At 43.9% G+C, this 22,987-nt stretch overlaps 1 protein-coding gene across 7 annotated transcripts in view; it reads right to left on the minus strand.

Moving 5' to 3' along the window:
• Window positions 1–22,987, minus strand: part of LOC138300179 (uncharacterized) — a 395,471-nt gene that overhangs the window by 368,593 nt on the left and 3,891 nt on the right. The gene's annotated exons all lie outside the window — the stretch shown is intronic.

Raw genomic sequence — 22,987 nt, forward strand, 5'->3', positions numbered from 1 at the left:
AAGGACTTTGCTATCCCCACTTAAATTATCTCTAGGGACTTGTCAGCTTGCCTCCGATTAAGAAGTCTCAGGACAATCAAAGACTTCACCTAAGAGAGAAAATACACTGCTTCGGATAAATTGACACAATGCCTGCAGAATGTCTTGCGGCTGAAAAACCGACATAGCGCCTGTTTCATCATCACATTGCATTTGGATTTTCCAAACATTGTCCCCGGGCGTCAATTTGTCATCAAACCCCGACCCGCAGTAAGAAATCAAGGCTGCGTGCCCAGAAGTCGATGCATCACCTTTCCTGTGAGGAAAGAATCAATAGATCACCTCTGCCGTGCCTGAAAAACAGACACATCAGTTTTCTTTCCAAAGCCTCACCTCCTCTGCGGCCCACAGCGTCTTTATTTTTCCAGCATCACAGATACTTTGTGCTAAAGAGATACATCCATTGATTTTTATGGATTAAGAGTTACTTAAACATCTAAAAGGTGTTATCTTGACTCGTGTATATTGGATTTTTGTTGTTTTGGTTTCGTTTTATTCAGATAAATATTATCTATTTTTTCTTAACTGCTGTAGAGTAGTTTTTAGGTGTTTTCACTGTTTTACTGTATGAGTTATCAATCAACCAGTTAATTTGTAGAGCGCACTACTCAACTGTGAGGGTCTCAAGGCACGGGGGTCCTGCTACTGCTCAAACAGCCAAGTCTTGCGACGTCTCCTGAAGGTAAGGAGGTCCTTGGTCTGATGCAGGTGGGTGGGAAAAGTGTTCCACGTCTTGGCGGCAAGGTGCGAGAATGATCTGCCGCCAGTAGTTCTGCGGATGCGTGGGACGGTTACAAGGGCGAGGTCGGCAGAGCAGAGCTATCGGGGTGTAGAAGGAGAGCCGTCTGTTGAGTTATTCTGGTCCGGTGTTGTGCAGTGTCTTGTGAGCGTGGGTGAGGAGTTTGAAGGGGATTCTCTTGTTGAGGGGGAGCCAGTGCAGGTCTCTCAGGTGGGCTGTGATGTGGCAGTGGATGTCCAGGAGGAGGTGTGCAGCGGCGTTCTGGATGCGTTGCAGCCTTTTCTGGAGCTTGGTCATGGTTCCTGCATAGAGGGCATAGCCGTAGTCCAGTTTGCTGCTTACAAGGGCTTGTAAGAGTCTCCACCAACTCCGACAACACCATCAAATTAGCCGAGCACCTCCACTTCAAAATCCACATCAACGCCAACAACACACTCAGAGGAACACTGGTCTACAGACCCCCCGGCCCTAGACCACAGTTCTGCGACAACAATGCCGACACCATCAGCTCCCAAGCCCTCGCCTCAACTGACTATATCCTCCTCTGCGACCTGAACTTCCACCTAGAAAATAACAACGATATCAACACCACCAACCTAATCGACAACCTCGCCAACCTCGGCCCCAAGCAACTCGTCACTTCACCTGCCCACCCACTCCGCAGGCCACACACTCGATCCCATCTTCTCAGCCAGCAACCACGTCTCCTTCAGCCACACCACCGAACTCAGCTGGACAGACCACCGATGCATCCACTTCTCCTACCAGAAACCAGTCACTCACCACCACCGCACACAACCCCCTCGATGCAACTGGAGCAAAACATCAACGGTTCAACTGATCTCCACCCTTGCCAGGGCCCCACCCCCTGGAATCCCAGACCCCAACACAGCCGCCACCAACCTACATCACTGGATAGAAGACTGCACAAACACCCTTGCACCGTTCAAAAGCCCCCCAAACACCCCGCACAGAATCAAGGCCAGCTGGTTCACCCCAGACCTACAGGAATCCAAACGGCTATGTCGCAGAATGGAAAAAACCTGGCACATTGACCCTACCAACTCCAACCACATCGCCTTCAAGGATGCCCTACACAAACATCACCAACTGATCCACACCACCAAAAGGACCCACTTAAAAAAACGCATTGACACCAAAGCTCACAACAGCAAAGAGCTCTTCGGCATCATCAAAGAGCTCTCCACCCCCAGGACCTGCTCCAACGAACCCCCGCCATCACAGAAGTTCTGCAACTCACTCGCAACCCACTTCGGTCGAAAGATAGAAGAAATCCACAACAGTTTCAACCCCAAGACCCACCAGCTAACTACAAACACCTACAAACCCAACACTCCAAGCAACACCCACTTCCTCCACACCTGGACCCCCGTCAACATAGAAGACACCGCCAACACCATGGCCTCCATCCACTCCGGATCACCATTAGAACCCTGCCCACACCATTTCTTCAACAAAGCTAACACCATCATCGCTCTCCATCTCTGCAACACCATCAACAGTTCCTTCCAGTCAGCCACCTTCCCAGAGAGATGGAAGCACGCAGAAATCAATGCCCTGCTGAAGAAACCAAAGGAAGACCCTGACGACCCCAAGAACTACCGGCCTATCTCCCTCCTCCCCTTCCCAGCCAAGGTCATCGAACAAATCGTGAACCGTCAACTATCCCGGTTCTTGGAAGACAGCAAGGTACTTGGCACCTCTTAATCCGGATTCCGCAAAAACCACAGCACCGAGCCCGCACTCATTGCTGCCACAGACGACATCAGGACCATGCTTGACGAAGGAGAAACAGCAGCACTCATCCTCCTGGACCTCTCTGCAGCTTTCGACACGGTATGTCATCACACTCTCCGCACACGCCTCCACAACGCTGGAATCCACTACAAGGCACTGGATTGGATCTCGTCATTTCTCACGGGCAGAACCCAGAGAGTCCACCTCCCACCGTTCCTGTCAGAAGCCTCCGGAATCACCTGTGGCGTCCCCCAAGGATCTTCGCTCAGCCCCACACTCTTCAACGTTTACATGGCCCCCCTCGCCAACATCGCACAAACCTACCACATCAACATAGTCTCTTACGCAGACGACACTCAGCTCATCCTCTCCCTCACGAAAGACCCTACAACTGCAAATAACAACCTCCACACCAGACTCCACGCCATCGCCAGCTGGATCGAATCAGGCTACCTCAAGTTAAACACAGACAAGACAGAAATACTCCTCTTTGGCACCAACCTCTCAACTTGGAATGACTCCTGGTGGCCCACCTCCCTAGGATCCGCACCCTCACCCACCACCCAAGCACGCAACCTGGGCTTCATCTTGGATTGCACACTCAGCACGACTCAGCAGGTCAATGCCATCTCCTCTTCCTGCTACAACACTCTTGCCTGCTCTGCAAAATCTTCAAGTGGATTCCCGTCGAAACCAGGAAAACTGTCACCCATGCCCTGGTCAGCAGCCGATTGGACTACGGAAACGCCCTATATGCAGGAATAACAAACAAACTTCAAACAAAGCTGCAAAGAATCCAGAACGCGTACGCCCGCCTCATTCTAGATGTCCCACGCCGCCACCACATCGCACCCCACCTCAGAGACCTACACTGGCTACCAGTATCAAACAGGATCACCTTCAAAGTCCTCATCTACGCAAACAAAGCCCTCCACAACACAGGTCCTGCCTACCTCAACGACAGACTCACCTTCCACACCCCCACCCGCCCCACCTCTGCCAGACCCAAGACCTCCTATCATTCAGGAAATGCCTCAAGACATGGCTCTTCGACCAGTAGCTCTCTCTCCCCCACCCAGCGCATTGAGACCCTACGGGTGAGTAGTGTGCACTATAAATCCTTGATTGATTGATTGGGTGACTTTTCTCCAAATCCTTGATTGATTGATTGGGTGACTTTTCTCCTGGTTTCCGTGGGGATCCATTTGAAGATCTTTCGGAGCACGCGGAGGGTGTTGAAGCAGGAGGAGAAGATGGCGTTGACTTGCTGGGACATGGATAGTGGAGTCCAGGATGAATCCTAGGTTGCGTGCATGGTCGGTGGGAGTCTAAGCGGATCTGAGTGTGGCAGGCCACCAGGAGTCATCCAATACGGAGGGGGTGGAACCAAAGATGAGGACCCCAGTCTTGTCGGAATTCAGTTTGAGGCAGCTGTTCTTCATCCATTCGCCGATGGCCTTCATTCCTTCGTGGAGGTTGGTCTTGGCGGTGTCCTTGGTGAGGGAGAGGATCAGTTGAGTGTCGTCGGCGTATGAGATGATGTTGAGCTGGTGAGATTGGGCGATGTTAGAGAGCAGAACCATGTAGATGTTGAAGAGGGTTGGGCTGAGTAATTGCAAAAATACTTTACACATTGCTTTCTAAGTTAAGCCTGCCTGCTCTGTGCCAACCTACAGGAGGGTGAGCACAGGATAATTTAGATTGTGTTGTGACTTACCCTGACAAGGTCTGTGGTCCCTACTTGGACAGGGTGCATACCTCTGCCAACTAGAGACCGAAGTTCTAACACTATAGAGACTGAAACATGGAGAGAGGGAGAGAAAATAAAATGTTATATATATATATATATATACACATGTATATATATATATATATATATATATATATATATATATACACACATATATATATATATATATATATATATAGAGAGAGAGAGAGAGAGAGACCTGTTCAATCTAGTTGGTGGTGTAGAAACTTTGTGCCCTATAAATCTATACCTACAACCTTTCTAAAGTTTTAACAGCTTTATCAGTGCAACATACTAAGCATAATTTCCAGCAATGGCCCTTGCGGCCCTACCACTTCCAGTGATGTCACTTCCAGTGACATCACAAAGGTCAAAGTTTGTGCCTTACAACTCAGACCCTTACTGGAAAATTGGAATTTGGCTCTCTAGTCTTCTGCCTCCCCTGTTGAGAAAGCATTGTGTACCACTTACATTTTCAGACGGTGGGAAGTTGGCAAAGCTGATAGGTTAAACAGTGTAAAACCCCAGAACTGCACACTTTATCTCTACCATAGTACAGTGCCGTGAGAATAAAGGAAATATATAGTAAAGGATACTTTAAAGTAGAACGATCAAGAAAGATAAGATTTAATGTGGCGCTGGCATTATGTGATGGAAACTGCTGCCATCTTGAGGTAGAACCTAAAACATCTTTTCAAATACAAACGGTCAGTAAACAGTGCCTTTTCATATTCCCTGCCTCGGTTGTCAGTCCAGTGCACACTGGTATCAGTACCCTTGGACTGCTCGACTTGCCAGCAGCATTTGACAATGTTGAGCAACAAATTCTTCAAGTCGCTATCTGAAATGCAAATTAGAGGCACAGCTTTATATTAGCCACCCTTTTTTCTATGAGGAAGAACTCAATTCTGACCAGCAATCAAGCCACCATCACCTTTCTACATTGAAGTGATGGTCATGAAATAGGCTAAACAAATACAAGAGCAACCCAGAATGTCCATGTGAACCTGGGTATAATTATCACAATACACATTCATGTGAAACTCATTTTCAATCAATTTAAATATTATAGCAGAAAAATCTTGCTACTGGTTAACTCATACAAGAAATTCTTAAATGAAGACAAAAATCATCTGTCTAAAATCTTTTTTTTAAACTTCACTGAAGTACTAACACATGTGAAAAATGGGTTTTTAATGCTTTGGAAACTTACCACTGTCTGACCCAGAATGGTGCTTTTTGTGAGTTATGCCTTAATATAACTTGCTCACACAAATACTAATTTTAATATAAGCTTATTATTTTATTAATAAGAGGCTGTCTTTGTGAGATACACCAAAGACCACAGAACTATAAGCGATTTCTTTATTGCTTTGTGGTGTGGTGTCTCTTTTCTCACTTGGGGATCTCTTATTTCAACTATCACTCTTTTTTTTTTTTTTTTTTCTAAAGTATGATTATAAAAACGATTCACCATTATATGCTAAAGCACCTTCCAAAGCATTAAAAACATGTTTTTCACATGTGTTAGTACTTGATTCGGTGACATTTTTCTTAAAGATTCTAGATAGAAGATTGTCGTATTCAATTAAGAATTTTCTGTATGAGTTAACCAGTAGCAAGATTTTTCTGCTATATTTAAATTGATTGAAAACGAGTTTCACATGGATATGTGTTTTGTGACTGAAACAGGCTAAAGCACTTATCAAGTAGCATACTAATATCCTTGAGTCGCATACAACACAGATGCATTCGATCGCCATAGGCGTGTGTCTGAGTTGTGCTAACAGTGGTAGCCTGTGTTCTGTGGAATTCACTAATTCTCTGTCTCATCAAAAAAGTACATGGAAATTATATGCTTGAGCTAGAGAACTTGAACATGTTGAAGTTGGACTGCGCCTTCTTTCTTCATCACACTGTGTTGCAAGCAGTAGGTTTTGTCATCTTCACGGAGAGGCCAATTTAACATGGAGCATTCAGGCGCAAACTACTTCAAATCTTGGGTCCAACAGAGATTGCTCAAGTCCAGATCACCTACCGTCTTCAGTTAAATGATGTGTCCCTGGTCTTCTTTGACAGTGTTGGGACACTAAAACTCTGCATCACCTCTCTCTGCATTTTCAAGTGTATGCACCCTTCCAAGATGGCTCATCCATACTTTGACACGTGCAACTATTAAGAACTGTACTGCTTTCAAAGTTATTGTGACTGGTGTTTCCTTATATTTAGTGACACTACAGGGGACATCTTTCTAAGTTTATGTTGTGAACACGGTGCTACTCCACATGCCAAAAGAACAACATTGTTTGCTGTAGAGTGTCTGCGTTTTGATACAAAGCTACACTTTAGTTCCACAGTTGTTTTCGATTTGCCAGAGCCTGAAAATATGGCTTAGTCTGAGCTAACACGGGTCAGATATATGGACTATTCATTAGTTTTTGGGCTCAATGAAACGGCATGCTGTTCTTCCAGCCATATGATTTGAGTGTTCCACGAGATTTAAGTAGGCACACAGTATTCATTCTTCTCTGTACAATAAATTGAACTAAAGCCCCCCCCCCCCCATGACTTATGAAACACCTCAATTGTCATGGTTTATTTGCAGCATTTAATTTCCAGTTACTGGATATTGTTTTTAAGGGTGTTCAACAATTAAATCTTTGGGGTAATTTGTGCGTCTAGCTAATAGGATTAGGCATTACCCATACACATACCGTTGTCTACTAAATAACAAACCTGTGTTCTCAGTATGGTTTCATGTACTGAATCTTAAAACCACTGTATTTTGAACAGAAAAGTAGTAATAATCTCTCTACTATTTCACAGGACCAGAGAGCCTAAAACTCTGAAAGCAGACCCTAGGCATCTAATTCCACAATACATATTTCTATTACAAACTAGTTCCTAATTGGTTTGGTTCTCAAGACCCTTTTGTTCTCCATCTGAGCTCAGTGTCTACACAAAACCTTGTTGCAGTTTCACATTTTCCCACCACTAAAGCATCAAATGTCCCTGATAAGGATATTATCTCATTTACTTAAAGATGACCTACAAGTCACATCAGCAGCTGAAATCTACGCTTTTCATACAGCATAAACTGCCAGCAAAGTCCCACACCTACTCCAGTCTCTTTACTGTCCTTACTTTATAGATGGACTTTCAAATATGTTTTACTGCACCCAACAATACAGGTCTGTCCACCAAGTTCAAGACCTTGGGCTGTAGCCCATTCCGTGTCCACATTCACAGTGTCTAATTTAGCCAGCTACTTCACTTTCTCTCTCTTTACCAACCTGATACCCAATTTTTCTTTATTAGAGCAGCTGCTCTACTGCTGTTCTTAAATTACACACAATAACATCATCATATATTTTGCGCCCACAATGCTGGGTTATGATAGGCAGCTGTGGCATGTCCTGCCCAAAACCTATTCTGAAGTTCTTCAGTTTAGCCTTTGAAAAACATCCACCTTCAGGGCAAATTATACTTTTCACCTGTCAAAAATGGGCACTATTCTTCACAGTTGAGCCACTTGAATGCACCGTCTTGTGGCAAGTTCATCATTCCTTACTTTGTTGCCCAGTGTAGCAATGAGGTGCATGTAGCCAGGTGAGCATAAATATCAAGGTTTAGTCCTCATAAAAGGGGGCCCACGTCAAATGGCAGCAGCTCCAGGGACACCCAGCTACAACTCTGGCCAGTGGAACCCAGAGACCTCAACACACCAGCCAATAACTCCAGGTAACTTTAATCAATAAGATTAGTACAGGGAATCAGCACGCATGCAGTGTATGTACAATATAATTAGTATAGCACTACATCATCTTCCCCCTATACAAAGGCAAAATACAAATGAAACCAAGGTGATATAACAAATAAACATTTTAAACTACATGCTGAAGGTACATGAGAAACAAATGTTAATTCAAAATCCTTAAATCTGATAATTAAATTGGTTTTGCGTATAGGTCTGGAACTTGCACCATCCAGTTCTTGTTCATTATTCAATTCTGCACCACCAGATTCTTTGGCTACATGATCTGTGTGCAGGGTCCTACCAGTACAAACAGTGGGTCTCACATTTGAAGCATTAGACAGTTCTATTACAGATAAACCGCCATTACCATCAGGCATGCCAATTCTCAAGGAACATCCTTAACTAAGAACCGTCCACTCCACCATCCTTTTCCATCAATAACAACCTCATCTTTGGAGGTTTTGACAATAACTTTGGGAGGAGAAATTTGGACTATCCCTTCTCGACTTTGTAGGACTTCTTAATAAGTACTCCAATATTAAGTGCTATTTCTTTGACATTGTCTTTTATCAAAACATTCTTTGGAACAGTTCTGCACAAGACTAAACATTGGCTGATACCCCTTTGAGTAATTACTGAAAGTTTTTTTCAAACAAAAGAGGCACCTCCTGTTTGAAAAACTTGAAAAAATTATTTTCAGAAATGTTATCACCGTTATAGTATTAGGATTAGCTGCAAACTCCAAGCATACCCACTTTGAGAAGTAATCCACCAAGACAAAAATACCTTGTCAGTCGGCAGCATCTCAAAAGGTCCTGCAAAATAAAGGGTAACTTTGTCCCAGGGATTTCTGGGTAAGGGAACAACAAGTAAAGGTGACTCAACAGTTTTCCAATGCATGTCTGAATTGAGACACACACACTGCAGGAATTGATCCATTGATTACCTGACTAACCAATGAGGGCCACCAGTAGTACAGCTTCAGATTTGTGCATGTACCACTGATGCCCAAATGCCTCGTGTCCTAGGTTGAGTTTTGTTCTAATATCAGATGGTGGAACCCATAGATCTTGACACATTAGGCACCATTTGCAATACAAAGTTCTTCAGAAATCTTTGCAAAAGGTCCGACACCAATATCCAAGTTTCTCTTCTGAGGCCAACGCTCTTTGATATGCCTCATCAAATTTTGATCCTGATCTAGGGCTTGTAACCATTTAGATTTGGAAATCACCCTTGTGTCTTTCATCAAGTCCCCCAGTGACGCCACCAGAAAATCAACACCTTTATAATCCTGAACAGTCAAATCATCAGATTTCAAAGGCATTCTGGACAAGAAGTCAGCTCTACTATTTGAACCTCTAGGAATATACTTGATGGTAAAAGAAAATTCCTGGAGTCGTGCCAAAGACTGACCAACCTAGCTGATGCTCTGCTACTGACATTTCCATAGATAAATAAGGGATTCATGGTCCGTAAATATTTAAAAGTTTGTACCCCACAAAAAGTTATGAATGTCTCTAATGCCCAGCTGCACAAAAGTGCTTCACGCTCTAGAGTACTGTAATTAGTCTCAGGCTGTCTTGGTGGTCAAGATGCAAATGATACCGTACGTTCTTTACCACCCACCCACTGAGACAGGACAGGACCTAGCTAACTTTGGCTACAATCAACAGTTACACAACATCTCTTATTAGAATCAAATGAGGCTAGTGCCGGAGCAGAAGTGATTAGAGTCTTGAGTTTAGAAAAAGTCTGCTCAGCAGATTCATTCCAAAGGAACTTGACACCCTTCTTTTAACAAACAGCGCAGTGGTTGGACAAAAAAAGCATACCCCTCTATAAACCGGGAAAAATACTCACTAAGCCCTAAAAAGGACCGAAGAGTATTTTGCCTTTGGGCCTTATCCAGAAGCGCTTGCACCAAAGAAAATTTGGGTTTAATCCCCTCACTGGAAACATGTTGACCCAAATAATATAGATCTTATCCTAAAAATTGACACTTGTCGTTCCTCAATGTGATTACAACACCTTTGAAAGTTTTAAGAACTTACTGTATCTCATTGTAATCCTGTACATTTTCACCAAAAATAAGGACATCGTCCTGGAAGGTCTGTACTCCCACAACACCACCTAGGATGACATCCATGAACCTCTGAAACACACTAGCAGCGGATACTAGTCCAAACAGAAGACATGGGAATTGAAATGCACCATATGGTGCAATGAAGGTGGTTAAATTCTGAGACTCCTGTACTAACGGGATCTGGTGGTACACCAACCGTAAATTGATCAGTGAATAGAACTTTGCCCGCCTCAAATTAGCTAGTAATTCCTGCACCTTAGGAAGGGGGTGGCAGTCCACAATAACGTTGTTGTGTAGTGTACAGAGATCCACACAAACAGATTTCCCCAGATTTTGTTTTTAAACTACAACAATGGGGCTTACCCATTCAGCAGAATCAGTTGACCTTAGGACTCCCTCTGACACTAGTCTTTGTAGCATTTTTTTAGATCACCACGGACACGCAGTGGAACTGGTCTAACCTTATGGACGATGGCCACTGCATTAAACCTCAGCTTAATTTTATGTTTGAAACCTTTGATGGAACCAATATTGTCACAAAAAACTTCTGAAAATGTATTTAAAACTTCCAAGACAGTCAGATTAGTAGCGAGTGAGGGTTTAATACCTTCCGAAAACACGGTATTTACTAGAGAGAGTGAGATTCAGAGAGAGAGAGAGAGAGAGACAGACAGAGAGATGTCATCAGGTAAGTGTCTGAGACCCAGTTTAGCTAAGAAGGAGTCAATTGTTACAACTGGTGTTTCATAACCGGGGATTAACATGAGACCTAGCCTTGCCAGTCAACCAAATTTCTGGCTTCAGAGTGACATACACTTTGGTAAATGTTGTCCTTCCAAAACAGGTGACAGACTCAATTAAATACCCCCAATGAATCAATAACGTGCTACACAGAGGCTTTGAGTGTACGTCATGCACTTGAAGAGGCATGTCCTTTTTCCAATGCTGATAAAAGCAAACATCAGATAGTATGGTAATAGGGGCTTCAGAATCAGCCATTATTTTGGGGATTAATTTCACCAATATTGACCTCACACCAAGGTCTTTTGACATTTCCACTTACACTGTTAATAGCAGAATCCTCTGAAAAAGAATTGGTGTGAACAGACAAAAGTACTTGCGACAAATCAGATGCACATTCATCCACACTGTTGATTTTAAACAATAGTTTGCCACACTTGCACTTTGCTGGATTGTGCCCCACCTTTTCCCATTTGTTACACTTTTTGCCAAGGGCCGGACAATTGGCATAATTACTTAAATGAAATTTTGAACCACATCCGTAACAGATTATTTTGATACCTTCTTAGCAGACTTATCCTTCACATAAACAGCATTCATAGGATCTTCCTCCGAGCATGAGTAAACACTAGTCTGTGAACTGCCTGAAACATCTGCAGCCATGGGCTTGCTTAAGATCATGGAACCTTCTATGGCCTTAGCAAGGTCAATCACTTCAAGTAGGGTGGAGGTCTCTGTAACTCAAAAGACGTTCCCGATTTTCTTTTCTTTTTTTAATAGCAGGCAAAAACAATTTGATCTCTAATGTAGGTGTCTAATACACTACCAAAGTTATAAGAGGTAGCCATTTGTCTAAGCCCAGAAATGAACTCATCAATACTTTCATCAGGTGCCTGCTTCCTTCTGAAGAATTAATATCTCTCAAGCAGTACACTGGGTTGTTCAGAGTACTTTTTATGAAGTCGTAAAACTGTTCCAAATAGGCATTCAAATCTTCACCATCACCTCCTGGTGCTGGCGAGACAGGTAAATTATTGAATACCTGTTGACCCCCCCTTGCCCTGCCCCTTTTGACTGAATAACACTGCTGCTTTTCTTACTGGTTCGAATTTAGTGGCATCAATAGCGATGAAATAGTTTTAAAAAATAAGTAACCATTGTGGCCTCTTTCTATCTTATGCATTCTCCCTACTACCTTAATGTTCCCTGCTACTCAGCCAGTGAGTGAGGTCATAGTATGGTTGGAATGTTGACAGTGTTTGTGCTTGGATGAGTGGACAGTTGGAGTGAGAAGGGCTGAGCTGCAGGATGCTGCTCCTGGTGGGTCTTTATCTGTAACCTTCAACTAAGTTAATAAACCTACTTCTTTTATAATCTACGAGCATCCATCTTTGATTACAACACTGGCGACGATTTAAGGAAGAACCAACGCGTGGAAAAAAAAAAAAGAAAGAAACTGAGCCTACAGAAAATCTAAGGAGGAACTAGATTACAGAGGAAAACCAAGAGAAGAGAGATTGAAAACCTAAGAGAAAAATGGAAAACAAAAGAGACTGAAGTGAAGAAGAATGCCCTGGAAGCCCCACCAGTGTCTTTTCTACCAGACAGCCTGTACTCAACAGAAGTTAGAGGGCGAGTGACCTGTTTAACTTCAAGGCAAGCTGTTTAGTCTACTAGGTATGCAGCAAACAGGAAGTGCAGTGGCCTGAAGATTGAGAAGGTGGGCTGCTCAGCTGTGCATGGAGCCAGACCTGTTGTGCCTGCTTGTATGGACTGGGCATATTGAGGAAATGGTCTGCTGTACTGCCTGTGTACAGAGTTAAAAATGTATGGCACTAAACATTTGGTAACCTAGTAGAAAGTCAGATGGAGGAACAACTGGTGTCAGCATTTAAACACTATCTGAAGAGTGATCAGTGAACCTGCGCAGCAGCCGCTTGCAGCACTGTCCTTAGGGCACACATTGTGAGTAACATTTACAGTCTACCTGTTGACTGGGTTGCTAAGTTTTCCCATCTCCTATTCTACAAGAGAGATCATTGGGTACCTGATCTGTTTCCAGGAAGCTTTCTGAGAGGACGACTACAGCGCCGACCTGGCACATGGGAACAGCTCATGTGCAGTGAAGAACATGTGTGCCAATTTTTCGTATGAGGATAAAGAACTGTACGTTCATTTAAATGGGATATACTGTACAGTGGCAATGTATTTGGGTGAGAAGTATTTGAATATTTTCCTGGAATAATTTAACTTTAGGTTTACTGTCATGTGCATTTTACTCAATACCATACATTGCTTGAGTGTATTTTTCAATACTGCTACCCTCTATTTTAAAGATGTATTGGGTTGAATTGAGTAATGTTATGTTTATGCTGACATTGTTTGCTGCTGCTGAAATTAATTTTTATTGCTGTATTGAATTGAGAAATGTTATGCCGTTACTGACATGTTTTAAAGTTACTGAGTCGTGGCATGTATGTTACGCATGGGAGGTGCACCCTAATGCTATTTTAGCATGAAATTTTGCTTACCATATTTTGCGTGTGCATATTGGCCTGGAGTTTTAAAGCCATGCTTGATTTTAGAGATGTATAATTTGAGGTTGGATGCTAGAGTCCCGTGCAGAGTGACGTTCTTATGTTGTGATCTTAGTATTTTGATCCATATTTGGGATTGTGTTTTGGACCATCCTTCCTGAGGGGTTAAGGATGTGGGGGCAGTGTGTTAAGCCCAATGTTAAGGGGGATACACCCCAGTGATATGTGTCAATCCTTCCTATGGGGTTAAGGATGTGGGGGCAGTGTGTTAAGCCCAATGTCAAGGGGGGGTACACCCCAGTGATATTTTTCAATCCTTCCTATGGGGTTAAGGATGCGGGGCAGTGTTTTAGGCCCAATGTTAAGGGGGTAGTTAGTTACATCCCAATGCAGTAGAGGGTAGGTGAAACCCTGGTCATGTTCGAGTATAGGGTGATGGGAGTATGTGATTACACCCCAGTGCAGTAGAGGGTAGGTGAAACCCTGGTTCTGTTTAAGTGAATGGTGATAGGGGTACATGTTTACACCCCAATGCAGTGGAGGGTAGGTGAGACCCTGGTTCTCTTTAAGTGAATGGTGATGGGGTAGGTGGTTACACCCCAATGCAGTAGAGGTGAAATAAACTCTAGTCCTGTTGAGTGTTGAGTTGTGGAAGGCAACAGGTTGGTCCTGTTATAGTGTGCATGATGTGGAGGGGAACAGGTAGTTAGTGTTCTTTGTTGGGTGAGCAGGGAAGTTTTGTGTTATTTGTACACTTGTATTGTAAATTTGTGGAACGTATTGATTAACTGTTTTTTTACCGTCTTACATCCCATTGGAGTATTGAAGTTATGCAGAGTGAGCGTTTGTTAACCTGTACTGTTTGTTTCGATGGGGTGGTACTCAGTTTTGGAGGAAGGTTGATGAAGGGTGTTCTGCCGTTTTCCGTTCTGTTGAATATTTCATTGTTTTGTTAAGGGGGAGATGTGTTGTGGCCTCTTTCTATCTTATGCATTCTCCCTACTACCTTAATGTTCCCTGCTACTCAGCCAGTGAGTGAGGTCATAGTATGGTTGGAATGTTGACAGTGTTTGTGCTTGGATGAGTGGACAGTTGGAGTGAGAAGGGCTGAGCTGCAGGATGCTGCTCCTGGTGGGTCTTTATCTGTAACCTTTAACTAAGTTAATAAGCCTACTTCTTTTATAATCTACGAGCATCCATCTTTGATTACAACACATTGCTTTCAGGAAACGGGTGGTTTGCTTGGGTTCTGTAGGAATGGCATAATTTGCACAGGCAAGTGCTGCACTGACATAGTGCAACTGTGATAAAAAATTGTCTTACATCAGCCAACAAACAGTAATATTAGAAAACTGAGGCATAAATGAGTCCACTGCCAAATAAAATGATACTTGTGTAATCCATGAAATATGTGGAGGAGTGTGATTTCCTTAACAAAATAACCACGATCTGGTGAGAATGGCCACTACAGTATTACAAAACGTTATTGATGATTCCAGTATAAACGTAAGGTTTTGCTTTCGTGATCTAAGATGGCAGACTCTGCATGAGTGTAATGACGTAGCTCTGCGCGAGTCAGCCCGTGACGTGATTATGTTTCGAGCTCCAGGTATGTCATCGTGTGAGTCCGCGTGTGAAGGGATATCTTATACCTAACTGCAGCCAAAGCTGCACACACCTTTAAAACAAGAAAAATTGCTCCGGAACAAACAACAAAGCGAGGAACACAGGATCCGATGCAAGGTGGGGCAGCAGTAGTGTGCAAGACGGATCTAGAGCCAGGGATAATCACAGTGGCAATTTACTCCCAAACAGGAGCTTCCTCAGGGTATGCTAATCTGCTGATCCTCCTCATCAGATGTAGCAATGAGGTATGTGGAGCCAGGTGAGCATAAATATCTGGGTTTATTCCATAAAAAGGGAGACCATGTCAAGTGCCAGCAAATCCAAAGACACCTAGCTCCAACTCTGACCAGTGGAACCCAGAGGCGTCAGCCCATCAGCCAAGAACATGGAACTCCAAATAACTTCAATCAAGAACATTCTTACAGGGAACCAGCACAAGTACAGTGTAAGTACAACAGTAGTAGTATAGCACTACACTCAGTTTTCTTTGGACTCCCCAGAACCTTTCAAGCAAAAATGGCAATCTTTGTGTTCCCGTCACTTCTCTAAGATGGCTGGCTTCCTTTTTCCTTAGACGAACATACAAAAGGAAGTCCTTTCCTTTACTCATCATACTGTTTTGTTAGTTCTGTGATCAAGAAACCTTCAGGCAAGCTTTCAGCAAGGTGGAGTTGTCGTTAAAAACACTGATGGCACTAGGGTTTGCTTCAGTAAGCTCACTTGCTCTTTGAAACAAATATTTTGCTAGTGAGCAGATTCACAATGTGACAAGGCTACATTGAGGCCGTGGTGTAGTAGGACCAAGTATGTGAAGAAAATTAGAGCCCGGTATAGCAGATCAAAGTCTGGGCTCATGACGATTTCAGCATTCCCAATACGTTACCCACAGCAGATGAAGTGCGCTCTTGGTGTCTGCCTGCTGGCTTTCATATGGGAGCAGAAGCTCTCAAGTCATGCTTCCAACTCAGTGAGAGGTGCCACACTCTGTAAGGGCACTTTGTAGTTGCTAATCAACCAGAAATAACATTCAAAAAATTTCAAATTAATTTCACGTGTCTGTAAAAGTGGACCCTTTGATGATTGGCTTGGTATCGCAGGGCATCATCACTGTGGAAGATACTTCCTCTTTGGACACTGTTCATAAGAGGGTACAGCAGTCTTCCATCAGGGCAGCTGTATATTCTTCTTGCTGTTGTGGGAAAACAGACAGGAATGCTGTTGGATATTTCCTATGCTACACTGAACGCAGCTGCTTCAGCAGCGCATTCAGTAATCCAAGCCAGAAGGCAACTTTGGCAGAGAAACTGGAAGGTGGTCACAGCGTACAAATCTCTTCTGATGAAAAACCCTTTTTCGGGTCTACAATTGTTTGCAGAATCTTTGGAGTAGAGGTTTAAGAAATCGGCATAGGACCGGAAACGTCAAGCTTTGGCAAAAACACAAAGAAAGAAGCTTTTGGCTATAGAAGAGCTTTCAGACTATCTTTTAGGGGTAAGTTGATTCTACCTTTTTTGGGCGAGACTGGGACATGGGTGGGAGGGTCCCTTCCTCAGTTAAGTCCAAGCAATCAGACAAAATCCTGATGAGATCACCAACAAAAACGATTTTGCAGTGGGGTTGGATCAAATATCTTTTTTTCTGTAAGCCTGGAAAAGAACAATATCAGACCAATAGGTCTTGAATGTGGTCGAGAGATGGTATATAATTGTGTTCAAATCCACAGTACTTTCAACACACTCCTCTTCTGGCAAGCCATATAAAATGGAAAGCACTTTTACAAGGCATTCAAGATCTTCATTAAAAAGCAGGTATCATCCAGGTTCCTCATCTCCATGAGAGTCAAGGTTGCATTCAATATTATTGCTTGTAAAAAAGGCCAAGCGGACTACAGACCTGTGATGAACCTCAAGAATGTCAATTCATGAATCCCTCATGCCAGTCTCAAGATGGTGTCACTCCAGGAGATACTCTCTTGTTTGAAACAGGGAAACGGTCTGACATCCCTAGACTTATTAGATGCTAACCTTCATGTGCCAATGTATCAGATGCCACAGACGTTTCTCAGGTTCTGTGTGAACAAGCAGCATTACCAGTTCCAGGTATTGTCATTTGGGCTTTCTTCTTCACCAAAGGTGTTTACTAAGGTTTTAGCACCTTCGGTGAGTACCATTCATGGGAAAGGGATTCAGATTTTTCCATATATGGTTGACTGGCTCATCACTACCACTTCTTTTTCTAAGGTGACTCAGAATGTCCAGGAATAATGCAAGACATTGCAGCGACATGGTTTTCTTCTAAACACAAAGAAGTCTTGTCTGACTCCCACACAAGAACTGGTTATTGGAGGTCATTTCAACAAAAAAGTGTGTTGGGTGTAGCTACTGGTAGAGGGGAGAGAGAGACTCTTCAACACATCACAGACATTATAGGACAAATGCTGCACCATTTTCACAGTGGTTAAAGATTCAGAGCATGGTGGCAGCAGCAATCAATGTCCTCTCTTGGGCGTCTGCACATTTACCCCTTTACTAATAACTTACTATGGCATTGACTACCTTGTTCACAGGAATACATTCAACGGGCATCTATTTCAGAACAGGTCCAGAGGTCTATGGGTTGATGCTTGAAGGAACGGAATCTGGCAATGGGTCTCCCATTCCATATAATCTCAACAACAGTGGACACCACGGATGACAGCAAGCTGAGTAGGAGAAGGGCACTATGGAAGCCTGGTCAACCCTGGAGAAATGGATTATGTTTGGATTATCAGTGTTACCAAATACTCTGCTGGACCGTTTTATCACAGCAGTTGCCACGTCACGTTGATCTGCTCTTCAGATGTCAACCTGCTCCTGTTTTTATAATGTCTTCTTTATCAGTGCTCCACATTGTGTTTCTACAACCGCAAGGGCATTCTTCAGCATTCTGTTACACCACAGCCTTCATTGTCTGCCAGCAGTTTTCGTCCTTTGTTCTTTCTACCATTTCTGCACTTCATCCATCCGCAAGTTTGGTGGTATCATTGCCTGCAACACTATTTAGCAGCCCACTGTCCTACCATTTCATCTGTGCTTTTGTTAACAACCCTTAGTCGAACGTACGAGCACACCACATTTGGCTTTCTACAGTAGAAGCATTTCCCTTGCACTGGCCAGCTCATTGAGCAATAGTGCTCCACATTTCTAGACAGTGGCAACCATCTGGCAACATCTGCTTCGCATACAACACCTGTTGTATGAAGCACTGCATACCCTCCAAATACAGACTATCGGAAAGCTTGAAACAGAAAGTGGGCCAGCACAAGCAGGTCTCCTGATTCCACTGCCCTAGAATGTTTATCTATTTCACTGCTGTCTAGGGATAATAGGTCAACAGAAAGTTAGAAATCTGGACTAGCTCTTATGCTTGTTTCTGCTATAATTGTTTGATTAAATATATATAATTTGGCAGGAAGGAGAGACCAAAATCACAAAAAAAACTAATTTGTACTGGGTCCATTTACGGTACACCCAAATAGAGTCTTATTTCAAGAGGCAGTGCTTGAGTTCTCAAAACCCTACCAGTGCTTTGAAAACAATTCCTTAGGTGCCCGAGATAGGGATTTCATTAACATTTGACTCAGGATTAGTTTGAAAGAACAGAGATCATATGATCAGATCACATTTTCTCTCTGTTTTAAAGCCATTATATCCAAGACAGTTGACTTTGAAGTAATTGCTGCTTGTGGGAGTCCTATGGCACCGACATATTCTGAACACACTCATACTGTCTCTCTGGAATTATATTTAGATTTTGCATATGATGAAAACCTATTAAGGAAATAATTGTCTTTGGTAAGTTGTCTTTATGGATAGTGTTTGAATTATGCAACTCTTTCATTGTAATTGGTCTTTATATACTAATTTAAGAAAGAAATGCCTTCTTCCACTCGGTAATTCCGTGCTAAAAAAAGTCTGATAAGAAATGCTACCTGATAGAGCTAGCTAGGCACACTTCTGACCATTCACAGGGTCTCAATGGTGGATGTTTTTGTATCTGATATCCCAGGGTCCTTCCTAACATGGCTCTGCAAACTGGGCTTAAGACAACCTGTTCAGCAAGTGGAAGAAATGGCGAGCAGTCACAGGCTTCTCAGGGGGGTGGTGAGTGGATTCTTGAGCTCAAGAGCCAATAATGGTGCAGTAACTGCTAGCTTAAGCCACTGCTTTATGGTCAAAAAGAAAAGTAATTTAATGCATACTACAAATACAATACTGCAAGATGCAATTCAGTTTGCTGGGGCTGGCTGTCTCTTTACCATCCACCGATGGGTATTGTCTAGGCAGTACCCCTTCCGAGACAAATGTGATAGCATGTGATCAGATGCAGAATGGTATAAGAGTGTGCTCATCCTCTCACAGTTCCAAACGTCTGATCGCACTGACTGAGGCTGGTCTGTGGTGTTTCCACCGACTCCCTAATTAAGTAAACTAAGTAAACCTATAGCCTAGAGCACTCACAAGAGGCACAAAAGATGTCAGCTTTCTGTACCTGCCTTACATCAGCCACACTGAAGAGAGATTAAGGAAGAAAGAAAAGGTTGGCCTCGCTTAAGCAGTCCTTTCTTCTTGAACCACACAGGCAGCAGTCCTCTCTTCAACCCCACCATATACCAAATGGTGAGGCTAGCGCTCCTTAGCAAAAGGCCTAATTGAATTTATACAGGAGCCTTGTCTCATCTCCCCCACTTCAGTATCTACATCTCCTCCCTCTCAAAAGAGTAATGTGAGCAATACACTTCCACTGTCTTATGAAATAACTTCACATCCATTTGTTACTCGAAGTAATAACAGTGGTATCCAAAATGGATCCCACAGGCCTCCAATACTATGAATCACTCATACATGTAAAGCACATACCATGCAGGGCCACATACACACACACACACATGCTACATATAAATTTGGGATGTTAGCCCTAGGATCCAAGTTATTGCATGGAAGTACAACTTCCATGTACAAGTTGGCCTAAATGCCCCCACTAGAGTGACACAGATAGAAATGTATGGTCACAACTATGGATTCACTAAATACACAGTGCAATACCACTACCACTCTATGTACAAAACCCATCATAGGGAACTGCAGCCCGATGTCAGTACAACGAGGGCAGGTTTGGTGTGCTCCTAAAAGTCACGGTACAGGTCCACACTAATGTCAAAGGACAGGCCTAGGCATCTGCACACACACTATATTAGTGTGAAGCTAGGGCCAAAAAAAAAATAATCAAAAATTGTATATCACATACATGCAGGAACATTTCCATCCAAACACAATGACACACTTCAAGCAGTCTCTTTCATGTACACTCAATGTTTTTCACACAGGCCACACTCAATGTAACACTTTCCATACACTATAATCCAGCACTGTCTATCCTGTCCCAGAATCCTTTTACTTCCTAATCACAAAATAGTACAGCTACAAAACATAGAAAATGGACAACTCTGGTTCTATTGCCTATCACCAAAACACAACCTATACAAGCAACAAGCCAGACATACATTTTTCTATTTGTGTTGTGCTGCTAGTCTGCAAATGCACCTGAGCAAGCCAAGAGGGGCATGAAGCGGAAGCAGAAATGAAGAAAAAAAAAAAAAAAAAAAAAAAAATGAATACCTGTGCATACCACATTCACTATAAAAGCATATATATACTACTGAGTCTGTCACAGGCAGAATGAAGCACTCTGGGCACCATGCCCCCTCCAGAACCAGTGGAGAGATCCATCCACTACCTCTGTCCTTAGCAGGACAAAGCACTCTGGGCACCATGCCCCCTCCAGAACCAGTGGAGACTGTCATCCACTACCTCTGTCCTTAGCAGGATGAAGCACTCTGGGCACCATGCCCCCTCCAGAACAAGTGGAGAGATACATCCACTACCTCTGTCCTTAGCAGGATGAAGCACTCTGGGCACCATGCCCCCTCCAGAACCAGTGGAGACTGTTATCCACTTGAGAGACTGTGGCTTTGCACTCCCCAGGACTGCACAGTGGGCAACCCACCCACTGTAGAGACTTGAGAGACTGTGGCTTTGCACTCCCCAGGATGGAAAAGTGGGCAACCCACCCACTGTAGAGACTTGAGAGACTGTGGCTTTGCACTCCCCAGGACAACACAGTGGGCAAACCACCCACTGGAGAGACTTGAGAGACTGTGGCTTTGCACTCCCAGGATAAAGCAGTGGGAAAACCACCCACTGGAGAGACTTGAGAGACTGTGGCTTTGCACTCCCCAAGATTGCACAGTGGGGGCATGTGGCCCTCTCGTGGATTTGGCGTCGTGCACTCAAGCGGCTGAGGTGCCCCCACTTTCCCTCCCCCTGGGGTGCCTGTTTTATTGGTATCTGATGCCCCTGCAGTGTTCTCTCCGTCATGGTCGGGGATCTTGTGTGGGCCTCGCCCATACCGTGTGGGCCCAGTGTTCCACTGACTTAATTGGAGCACTACCTGGACTACTATGCTTGGTATATATTTTGTACATGGTGTATATATATATACATATATTTTTGCCTACTTGATTTTAATATATTACAATGGTTACAACTCATTTTCTATTGTCTTTGCATTCTTCCGGGGGAGGGGGGGGGGGGGGGGAGAGGGGTTCGGGGATGTAACTGTGATGTATCAATATGTATTAGTGTGTGTGTGTTGTAGTGGGTGAGGGTGGGGGTGTTGCGTGTGTGTGTCCCTGTCTTTTCCCTCCCCCCTCCCCTGTGTCGTAGGTGCAGTACTCACCGTGGTCTTCGCCGCCGGCGTTAGTGCTCCTGGTAGAGGAGCAGGAAGACAATCGCAGGGAGAATTTGGAGTTCCGGGTCCATGGTGTCCTTGTTCCTCGTGGGGTGTGTAGAGGTGAGCGTTTTCCCTTCGAAATCCTGTTTCCGACGTGTTTTTATCCGCTGTGAATCTGCCCCGGAAAAGGTGGCGGATTGGCCTGTTGTGATACTCTGGGCGGTACATTGTCCTCCGCCTGTCTGTTGGCAGTGACCGCTGCGCTGTTTGTTTGTACCGCTGTGGCGGTCAAAGTGTTAAAGTGCCTGTCTTTGTTGCCGGTTTCCGCCACGGTTGTAATTGCAAAAATGTTACCGCCGGCCTGTTGGCGGTCTTACCGCCGCTTTAACACCGACCGCCAGGGTTGTAATGACCACCACAGTCTGTACAAATTACTTATTCAAACTTATTGGGGAGGACGGGCACAGAACACTACTTCCTATGGGATACAAGCTAGCTCTGCTCAACGTCCTTTCAGGGTGCAAAGCACCTACTCGAATTCACACATTACGAAGCCCAAGGGATGAAAAGTTTGGGAAGTAGGCCAAGCGCAGTTCCACTGTGGAGTTCTGAGTAAAGTCCTAATTAGGCAACTTGCTGCATGGATAATAAATATTAAATCCAGGATTTGTAAAGCGTGGCAAATCACCTGTGAGGTCTCAAGCTGCGGAATTGTAGGCAAGGAGAGATGAAGTGATTTACCCAGAATCACAGGATGCTGAGCAGACACCGAGACTAGAACTTGGTTCTCCCAGCTCTGAGTCGGCAGCTCAGACCATTACGCCACAATCTCTGCCTAGACTTTGTAGAAGAGTCCCTTGTCGGGTATCCAAGTCCACGGCCATGGCACCAACCACCTACACTAGGTCTCATTAGGTTGGATAGCTGTTACCATTTGGTGCACAGCTGGTACAGACTCACTGAGGCAGTAACATAGAATCCAGAAATACATAAAAGAAAGAGGTGGAGAGAAAGTACTGCAGAAGCCTGATTGGCTCCGATCTTCAAAGTTGTTGCAATGTAGTTCTGCCACTTACTGGAGATGGCACAAAATTATAGCGATTATTAAAACATCAATTGTCAACAGCCAATCAAAGCACTCTTGCCACTATCGATGTCACAGAGACTACAAGACCACATCCTC

The sequence above is a fragment of the Pleurodeles waltl genome, chromosome 6 (genome assembly GCF_031143425.1).
Source record: "Pleurodeles waltl isolate 20211129_DDA chromosome 6, aPleWal1.hap1.20221129, whole genome shotgun sequence".
In the NCBI taxonomy this organism is placed as follows: Eukaryota; Metazoa; Chordata; class Amphibia; order Caudata; family Salamandridae; genus Pleurodeles; species Pleurodeles waltl.